This window comes from Hypanus sabinus, chromosome 25 (genome assembly GCF_030144855.1).
Source record: "Hypanus sabinus isolate sHypSab1 chromosome 25, sHypSab1.hap1, whole genome shotgun sequence".
In the NCBI taxonomy this organism is placed as follows: Eukaryota; Metazoa; Chordata; class Chondrichthyes; order Myliobatiformes; family Dasyatidae; genus Hypanus; species Hypanus sabinus.
The window spans coordinates 14,205,706-14,216,765 of record NC_082730.1 but is presented as its reverse complement, the minus strand read 5'-3'; positions in this window follow the sequence as shown (position 1 = coordinate 14,216,765).

Genomic DNA, 11,060 nt, shown 5'->3' with positions numbered 1-11,060 from the left:
AAATGAGGAGAGCCAGAAGGGGCCATGAGAAGGCCTTGGCGGGCAGGATTAATGAAAACACCAAGGCATTCTATAATTATGTAATGAGCAAGAGGTTAAGATGTGAAAGAGTAGGACCTAACAAATGTGACAGTGGGAAAGTGTGTATGGAACTGGAGGAAATAGCAGAGGTACTTAATGAATGCTTTACTTCAGTATTCCCTATGGAAAAGGTTCTTGGTGATTGTAGTGATAGTGTCTTGATGAAGGGTCTCGGCCCAAAACATCAACAGTGCTTCTTCTTGTAGATGCTGTGGTCTGCTGTTTTCCACCAGCATTTTGTGTGTGTTCTTGTTTGAATTTCCAGCATCTGCAGATTTCCTCCTGTTTGGTGATTGTAGTGTTGACTTGCAGCAGACTGAAAAGATTGAGCATGTAGATATTAAGAAAGAGGATGTGCTGGAGCTTAGGGAAAACATCAAGTTGGGTAGTTCGCTGGGAGTGGAAGAAATGTACCCCAAGATACTGTGGGAGGTGAGGGAGGAGATTGCTGAGCCTCTGGCGATAATTTTCACATCATCAATATGGATGGGAGCGGTTCTGGAGGATTGGTGTTTGCGGATGTTGTTCCTTTATTCAAGAAAGGGAGCAGAGTTAGCCCAGGAAATTTTTGACCAGTGAGTCTTATCTCAGTGGTTGGTAAGTTGAAGGAGAAGATCCTGAGAGGCAGGATTTATGAACATTTGGAGAGGCATTATATAATTAGGAATAGTCAGCATGGCTTTGTCAAATGCAGGTTATGCCTTACCATCCTGATTGAAATTTCTGAGGATGTTATTAAAAACATTGATGAAGGAAGAATAGTAGATGTAGCGTATATGGATTTCAGCAAGGCATTTGATCAGATACCACATTCAAGGCTTATTGAGAAAATAAGGAGGCATGGGATCCAAAGGCACATTGCTTTGTGGATCTAGAACTGACTTGCCCACAGAAGGCAAAGAGTGGTTGTAGAAGGGTCAGACTCTGCATGGAAGTTTGTCACCAGTGGGGTGCCTCAGGGATCTGTTCTGGGATCCTTACTCATCCTGCTTTTTATATATGACCTGGATGAGGAAGTTGAGGGATGGATTAGCAATTTTGCTGATGACACAAAGGTAGGAGGTGTTGTGGATAGTGTGGAGGGCTGCCAAAGGATAGGGCAGGACATCGATAAGATGAGAAGTGGCAGATGGAGTTCAACCCAGAGAAATGTGAAGTAATTCATTTTGGTAGATCTAGTATGATAGCAGAATATAGTATTAATGGTCAGACTCTTGGCAGTGTAGAGGATCAGAGGGATCTTGGGGTCTGAGTCCATAGGACTCTTAAAGCAGCTGCGCAGGTTGACTATGTGGTTAAGAAGGCGTACGGTGTATTGTCCTTCATCAATCATAGAATTGAATTTAGGAGCCAAGAGGTAATTTTGCAGTTATATAGGACCCTGGCCAAACCCCACTTGGAGTATCGTGCTCAGTTCTGTTCACCTCACTACTGGAAGGATGTGGAAGCCATAGAAAGGGTGCAGAGGAGATTTACAAGGATGTTGCCTGGATTGGGGAGCATGCCTAATGAGAATAAGTTGAGTGAACTTGGCCTTTCCTCCTTGGAGTGAAGGAGGATGAGAGGTGACCTGATAGAGATATATAAGATGATGAGAGGCATTGATCATGTGGTTAGTCAGAGGCTTTTTCCCAGGGCTGAAATGGTTGCCACAAGAGTACACAGGTTTAAGGTGCTGGGGAGTAGGTGCAGAGGAGATGTCAGGGCTTAGTTTTTTACTCAGAAAGTGGGGAATGTGTGGAATGGGGTGCCAGCAATGGTGGAGGAGGTGGATACGATAGGGTCTATTATGAGAAAACCAAATGTTAAAGCATAATTCTTAAAAACACATTTACAAGGAAAGCTGCCACAAGAAAGCAACACCCATCATCAGGGACCCCCACGATCCAGGCTCACTTCTCACGAATACCGTTGCATCGGAGGTGCAGTCACCTTAGGTCCCACTCATCCAGGTTCAGGATTAGTTAATGCCCTTCAGTCGTCAGATTCCTGGACTGAGGTGGATAACTTCATTCACCTCTGCTCTGAACTGATTCAACAACCCATGGACTCAGACTCACTTTGAAGGATTTTACAACTCATTTTCAGGATAAATAATATATGAAAAATATTGAAATTTTTTTGCACTCTGTCTTCTTTGCACATTGGTTGTTGGTCAGTCTTTTGATTGGGTGCATTTTTTTCATTGATTCTACTGTATTTCCTTGTTCTACTGTGAATGCCCACATTAAAATGAAACTCCAGGCAATATATGAAGACATACCTACTTTGACAATAAATATACTTTAAACTTTGAAGTAATGGAGATACTGCTTTCAAATCAGATGCCTTCCAACTACACAAATGCACACAATGATCACTCACTAATGACAACACACACAAAATGCTGGTGGAACACAGCAGGCCAAGCAGCATCTATAGGGAGAAGCGCTGTTGACGTTTCAGGCCGAGACCCTTCGTCAGGGCTAACCGAAAGGAAAGAGAGTAAGAGATTTGAAAGTAGTGGGGGGGAAGGGGAAATGCAAAATCTCTTACTATCTTTTCTTTCGGTTAGTCCTGATGAAGGGTCTTGGCCCAAAACGTGTTCCACCAGCAGTTTGTGTGTGTTGTTGTTTGAATTTCCAGCATCTGCAGATTTCCTCATGATCAATCACTAACGTTTCATTAAGAGAACTCCCAGCTATATTGGCCACATTTTTTATTTAAACAACACTGGCCTTGATTTTTTCAGATGACATTTGGGTGTGAGGATCAGTGGAATCCCTTGTTCATCATAGTACCGTCAACCATCCATCTGACCACTCATCAGTGAAGCTGATGGTACCTCATGAGTGAGTCAGTCCCTTGCAGGTCTCCCTCCGATCTACTGGATACTGAAAAGCCAAGCCCAAAATATCAGGGGTCAGCCTTGTGTATGCATCAGTGCAGTGAGTGAACATCACAGTCACATAGAATCAGACAGTATTGCATGGTTCTTTATGTAAATCAATCTGGTAATTTTAGTTTTGCCTTTGCAGAGACATGATCAATCAGATCCTCACAGCCTGGTCCATGAGAAAAAGAGAATGATCCCAGATCACACTGACCTTGGGGGAGTATTGCACCAAGATTAAGTGTCATTGTTCATCACCCTTTGTAGAACTTTCATACAGAATTAATATCTTGTCATTAAGACATTGAGTTAATGAAGTTGAAATCAAAAACAATCTTGTCATGCTTCAAGATATTGGCTTTGTTTAATAGAAATCCACATTCAACCCTTCACCCATACTGATCTTAATATTGTGACATCTTCTCTAGTTATCTTGCATAAACCCAGCATCAATTTTTTTACCTTTTTATGATCATAAACTGGTCAAAATTCTTTTATCAAGATGACATCTCCTCTTGGGCTCCCATTCAGGTACTGGGATCAACATCTCTGAAGAAGATGACAGATTTTGTCATTGAAGCATTGGTTATAATCAATATGTGTGCCCACTTGAAGCCCGAGAATAGTTTATTTCTCATATACACCAGGAAACAGTAAATCTGTTCTGTTCGATTCAAATTACTGCCTTCACTGTTGATTATTTCAATAAACAATTATAAACATATTAATGAAAATTCTTCTTCATAAAGTTCAGGTTTCAATGAAAAATGCATCCATTCGTTCTATTTAGAATATTACTTCACTCGTGAGTTCAGGGTCCAAGATTCTCCTTAAGGTGTCAATAGCTGGAAATATTTTGGAAAAGGTATCAAATAATCTTCAGACGAAGACATTCCACTGGAATGATTTTATTGAAAAACGTTGACCTGAATTGATAGCTTTGTTATTCTCCTTGTACTGTAGTTGTTGGCTGACCTGTTGAGCATTTCTATCATTTGCGGAATTCATTTTGGATAGACACATATCTTTCCTTTTGTATTCAGGAATATTATTACACAGAAAAATACCGCAATGTTATTCGCTTTGAGCACAATTGCTGTCACTGCACGAAGATCATAAGGACACTGACCAATGGAAAGTAATGTCAGGTACTAAATAATATCAAATGGATGACTATTCACCATATGTGCTGAGCACAATCTTATCATCATGAGTACACAATACTCCAAATTAGGCCTTAGCAATTTCTTATTCAACTTCAACATAGCATCCCATCTCCTGTACTCAATATTTTGAATTTTTTAACTTATAATGGTGAATGTGCCGAAAGCTTTATTATGACCCTATCTAACTGTGATGGCATTTTCAATGAGTTATGGACCTTTGCTCTTTTTGTTCTACCACATCCCTCAGTGCCCTACCTTTCACTGTGTAAGACCTACTCTGGTTGGTTCTACCAAAATGCAACACCTCACACTTGTCTGCATTAAATTCCATCTTCCATTTTTCAACCGATTTATCCAGCTGTTTCACAACCTGCTCCAAGCCAGGATAGTCTTCCCAGGTATCCACTACCAATCCCCCCCCCCCAATCTTGGTGTCATCCGCAAATTTGTTGATCCAGTGAACCACACTGTCATCCAGATTTTTGATAGAAAAGACAAACATAAACCACCCAGCACTGAAACCTGTGCCATTCCATGAGTCATAGACCTTCAGTAAGAGACGCAACCATCAATATCACTCTCTCACTTCTCCCACAAAGCCAAGAACTAATACAGTTTACTACCTCATCTTGAATGCCAATCAAATGAAACTTTTTGATGAACTTCCCATGTGGGACCTTGTCAAATGCTTTGCTAAAGTCCATGTAGCAACATTGTCTGCCTTGCCTTCATCAACTTTCCTGGTAACTTCCTAGCAAAATTCTATAAGATTGGTTAGACATGACCTACCATGCACGAGCCCACACTGACTAAATCTAATCAGTCCACATCTAACCAAATACTCATGCTTCCAGTTCTTTAGAATATCTTCTAATTACTTTCCTACTATTGGTGTCAGGATCATTGACCTCTAATTTCTTGGATTATTTTTACAGCACTGTTTAAATATCATAACAACTTTGGCTATCCTTGCATCCTCTGATACCAACAAAAATGGCCTTTTTCTGATTTAGAAACTCAGTCTGCGTACTAGACCATCTTTCTGTATATTTTCTTTGAAACTGATGACATTGTTATCACTAGATGCAAACTATTCCCCTACATTAATTGGTGTCCTCCCCTGCATCATTCTCTAACAGCAGATCAAGTATTGCATCGTCTCTCGTTAGGACTTTGTTAGGACTGCCGTGACATTTTCCTTGACATGTAATGTCACACCTCCTCATTTAATCCCTACTGCTCTGAAGGAATGAAAACAATGGAACTCCAGAATATTGAGCTGCCAGTCCTACCCCAGGCTCACTAATGGCTGCAATAACATTATTCCAGGTGTTGATCGATACCCTGAGCTCAACTGCTTTTCCTACAATACTCATCATCAGACTCATGAAAAATTCTGATGTGCTTCTGACTCATGAAAATGACTAGGGTTCATAAGAAGTAGATCATTCCAAGACTAAATCCAGCATCCTCAATACCTGCAAAAATATCCGTGGGAAAAGTCCAGAAAATATCAGGGTTGGGTTGTTGGTGACAACATGGATATAGAACAACTTATCTCCAAGAAGTGGAAAGCATTTTGTGCCAAGCAGAATGACATCGTCATTCCCCATCGTCAAGGCTAAAGGGGAAGCTACTCCCGAGTCAAAGCCAATGTTCAGCACAAGGTGAGGGAGTGAAAGAATTCTTGGTGGACTGAGAAAGCCCTGGAAATCCTGAGACTGTCAGACTCTAGTGACACGAGAGGTGTCTTCATTACCACCAAAGCAGTCTATAGACCAAGTTACTGCAGATTAAAACCCCTGCACTCAAAGGATCGATAGAAATTGCTAAAGTAATGGAAGAATATCAATGAACAATGGAGAGAGCACCTTCAAGACAGTACTGCTGAACCAGAAATTACTAAGCAAATGCTACCAAGCATCTCTGTCTTTAAATGCTAAGCAAGAGAGACCTGTGCAAGAAGAGATGGGGGAAGCTTCCAGTATGAAAGAGGTGCATGATGCCATCAGAAGCCTGACAAGCAATGAGGCCATTCGACTTGATGGGATCCCAGTCGAGATCCTGCAAAGAGGGGAGCAGCACTCCTGGACTACATGCCCCACTCCTAAAGGTCAGGCAAAAAAATGCCCCCAAAGCTCAGGGGTATTCTAATAGTAACCATATGCAAAGTTCAATGTAAAAATCACATTTATTATAGAGGCATGTGTATGCTATACAACCTTGAGATTCGTCACCTTACTGGCAGCCACAACACAAAGAAACCCCAAAAGAACCCACTAAAAAAAGACCATCAAACACCCAATGCACAAAATATATCTCACAAATTAAAAAGAAAAGAAATCAAATAGCATTCAGAACAGACAGACAGACATACTTTATTGATCCCGAGGGAAATTAGGTTTTATTACAGTCGCACCAACCAAGAATAGTGTAGGAATATAGCAATATGAAACCATAAATAATTAAATAATAATAAGTAAATAATACTACTAATACTACAGTATTAATAAGTTAATAATAAGTAAATAACCAAGGTCTTTTGAACGACACAAAGCCATACATCAAAGCTGCCGGGGCAGGCAACTGCCACAGTTCATCCCAAAGCCTAGTAAACAGTGCAAGACTATAATCACAAAGTCAAGCATCACTGTAGATGGCATTGCAGACTTGTACTTGCCCCACTTCTAGCCCTGACACTCTGACATCTTCCATCTGACTCAGCGCTTAAATGGTCCAACTTCAGCCCATTTCTCACTCTCAGACCACTCCCGGGTATGAACCCTGTCGCCATTACTTGATCAGTATCTGATCTGTTGTATTTATTTGATCTACTGCAAGAAAATGAATCTCAAGGTAGGTTATGGTGACAAAAACAAACTTTGAATACAAAGTTAGCAAATGTACTTTCAAATTTGATAATGTGCATGATTGCTGACCTTTCATGATACATTTTGTAGAAATGGACTGAGAAAGGCACACATCATTGATATTTCTGATCACTATACATAGATCTTAAAGGAGAATGAACAATGGAAGTAAACTTGAGTCCTGAATAAAATGAGTGAGCTGCAAATTATTGCAGCTTGCAGTGGTCATCAAGCTGTGAATCTGCTAATGAAATGTGTGACCTTTCTCAGTACTGATCTGTGACTGTAACCTTTGAACGCACAATAAAGGGTCTTGAAAATGAAAGAAAGTGAATTGCATTTTTGTCATAATCCATAAGACATAGGTGCAGAATTAGGCCATCTGGCCTATCGAGTCTGCTCTGCCATGCAATCATTGCTGATCCTTTTTTTCTCTCCTCCATAGCATATTCACAGCCTTCCCCCGTAACCTTTGATGCCATGTCCAATCAAGAACATATCAATCTCTTTCTTCAATACACCCAATGACCTGATCTCCACAGCTGCAGGTGGCAATAGATTCCACAAATGCACCACCCTTTGGCTAAAGAAATTTCTCCGCATCTCTGTTTTGAAAGGTTACCTCTATCCTGAGGTTGTGCCCTGTTGTCCTAGACTCTCCCACCATGGGAAACATCCTTAGACCGCACATTTACTTCTACTACCAAAGTGTATGACCATGCATTTTCTAACACTGTATTTCAACTTCCACTTTCTTGCCCATTCTCCCAATCTGTGTAAGTCCATCTGCATCCTACCTGTTTCGGCAACACCACCTGCCCCTCCAGCAATCTTTGTATCCTTGGCAAACTTGGCAACAAATGATTCCATCATCTAAATCATTTATATAAAGCATAAAAAGAAGTGGTCCCAAAACTGACCCCTGCGGAACACCACTAGTCACTGGCAGCCAACCAGACAAGGATCCTTTTATTTCTACTCGCTGCCCTCTTCCAATCAGCCCATGCTCTAACCATGTCAGTACCTTTCCTGTAAAACCATGGACTCTTACCTTGGTAAGCAGCCTCATGTGTGGCACCTTGTTAAAGGCCTTCTGAAAATCCACTGCATCCCCTTTATCTATCTTACATGGAATCTCCTCAAAGTATTCCAATAGTTCGTCAAGCAAGTTTTTCCCTGTAAGAAACCATGCTGACTTTATCCTATCTTGTCACGTGTCACCAAGCAATCCATCACCACATTTTTAACAACTGACTCTAACATCTTCCCAATCACTGAGGTCAGACTAACTGGTCTGTAATTTCCTTTCTGTTGACTTTCTCCTTTCTTAAAGAGTAGAGTGAATTTTGTCATTTTCTAGTCCTCTATGCCAGAGTCCAATGATTTTTGAAAGATTATTTCTAATGCCACTACAATCTCTAACATTAGCCCTTTCAGAACCCTAGAGTGCAGTTCATCTGATCCAGGAGACTTCTGTACCTTTAGGTCGTTCAGCTTTTTGAGGACATTCTCACTTGTAATAGTAACTGCACCCACTTCTCTTCCTTCAGAAACCTCAAAGTCAGGCATACTGCTAGTGTTTTCCACAGAGAAGACTGATGCAAAGTACTCATATAGTTCACCAGCCATCTCCTTGTCTCCTGTTATCATTTCTCCTACCTCATTTTCCAGTGGTCCTATATGCACTCTCATTTCTCTTTTATTTTTAATATACTAGAAAAAATTTTTACTATCCACTTTGATATTATTTGCTAGCTTACTTTCGTATTTCATCTTTTCCCTTCTAATAATTTTTTTAGCTGCTTTCTGTAGGTTTTTAAAAGCCTCCCAATCCTCTATCTTCCCATTAATTTTGTTTTGTTGTATGTCCTTTCTAATCAGTATCATATATGGTGACAAGCACATATTTAGCAATAAATTTAATTTGAATTTTGAACTTTAAAATGCCTCACTGACAAGGAGGAAAATGACATAATATCCTTTACCTCCTATGTGAAGACATGAAGCTGTAACACCAGAGTCTGTTTGGAGCTCTTGACCTCTTCAGCTCTGATGGATGTTGGTGAGCTAAAGATAATTCCAGATGCAGTGTTCCCACTTGTGAATCTGGACCTGTTAAACCTGAGTCCATTCAGCCCATTGGGTCTGTTCCTAATTCTTTAGTGGCTGAGTTATTATCCCCCTCAACCCTATTCTCCCCATAACCTTTAACACCTTTACAAATCAAAAACATATCATTCTCTGCTTTACATATATCCAATGATTTGTCCTCCAAAGTAATTCTGTGACAATGAATTCAAAAGGATCAGCACCTTCTGGTCAGGCACTCTCCCACCACAGGAAACATCCTCTCCACATACACTCCATCTAGCTTCTTGGCCCTTTACAAAACAAGAGATTTTAATGAAAACCCCTCCCACCACACCCATTATTCTTCTAATCTCCAGCAAGTACAGATCCATAGCCATCAAACACTCCTCATACATTTATCTTCTCACTGCTGGGATCACTTTGGGGAACCTCCTCTGAACACCTTTCCCACTACAGCACACTCTGTCAAGATCTGGTCCATCAAGTCCGCATTCCGGTTCATGGTCCGGTCCAGTCTTCCTTTTTCCAGGTTTTCCACTTTTCCCTTGTCCTGTTGGGTGCTCTAATTGAGGCACCTGATTCTCATTTTTGGCTGGCTACATAAATAGCTCCTGGGGTCACCTTCATTTGCTGGACTGTTCCCTTCACCTTCCTCCTGAAGCCTTTGTCTGTTTTGCTGACAAGTTCTACTGCTGGAGCAAGACTGGAGCCTTGCTATGTCTAGATAAGGAACTGTCTATTGTTGTTTGGAACTGCCTCTGTGTCCATGCCATTGCTATGTAGGTCTGGCTGTTTGCTGCTACCTTGTGTTGGGAATTGTCTCTGTGTCCATGCATTCACTAGGTAGGTCAGGCCAATTGCTGCTACCTTCTTTTGGGAACTGTTTCTTTGTGTTCTGTGTATGAGTCCTGGCCCTACATCCTGCTCCCAAAGAGGGGTCCTGACTCTGTGTAGACCCTGGCCCCACGTCCTATTCCTAAGGAGAGGTCCTGGCCCTGTGTTCCATGTTCCTGTGTTCCGGTTCTTCCAAGACCATGGCCCTGTGTTTCGGATCTGCCAAGACCCCAAGCCTCACCTTGTCCTGTAGCCAAACCTTGAAGAAACCAAGCCACATACAGGCCTGTAGCCAAGTCATGTCTTTACCTAGTTCTGGGGTCTGAGCTTGAGTCAAGACCCAGGTTCTGGGTCCTTGCCGAGTCTCTGGCTTGGAGTCCAAGCCTAGGCTCCTAGTTCCCAGTTCCTTGTCCTGGTCCTGCTTTCCTGGCCAAAGTCCTAGCCCAAGTCTGTGTTCCTGTCCCATCTCCTAGTTGATGTCCTGTCCCATCCCTAACACTAGTCCAGTCCAGTTCGTAGTACTTCAGTGTCTGTATCTTGCATTTGGGTCTGCTCACAGTGCTGACCATATGAAACTTTTGAAGATAAGAGGCCCAATACTGTTCACTATATTCCAAGTGCAGTTGGACCAATAACTTATAAAGCTCTAGTTCTTGGATAATTTATCAACAACAGTGGTAAATGTTTTACAATCCCACCATTGTATTTAAAAGTGTGTGCATGACTGCTATTAGGATTAACACAGTGGTAAAATGGCCAAATTGTTATTGCTAGTCAGTGATCTAGTTGCTGAAACATAATGCTTTGCTGAAGATGCTTTGTATCTCTGCACTTGTTCCCATCAGCAAAGAGAACCATGGCTGTTGAAATGTTTTCCAAGAAGTGATGAGGCAATAGTGGAAGAGACCAGAATAAGCTGTCAGTGTGTAGCAACCATTGGCACTTCTCTATATTCAGTTTGGTAAGACAAACAAAGAAAACAGAAGTTCTGACCACATCCTTCACTGAGGGTGAACATTACACAGATGACAGCAGTGACTGATGCAACAGTCAGCATTCATATTGTACAATGTACAGAATGTCAGCACTCATGTGATACAATGTACATTCTTGGATCACCTCAATCCTCGAACTATAATAAAACCA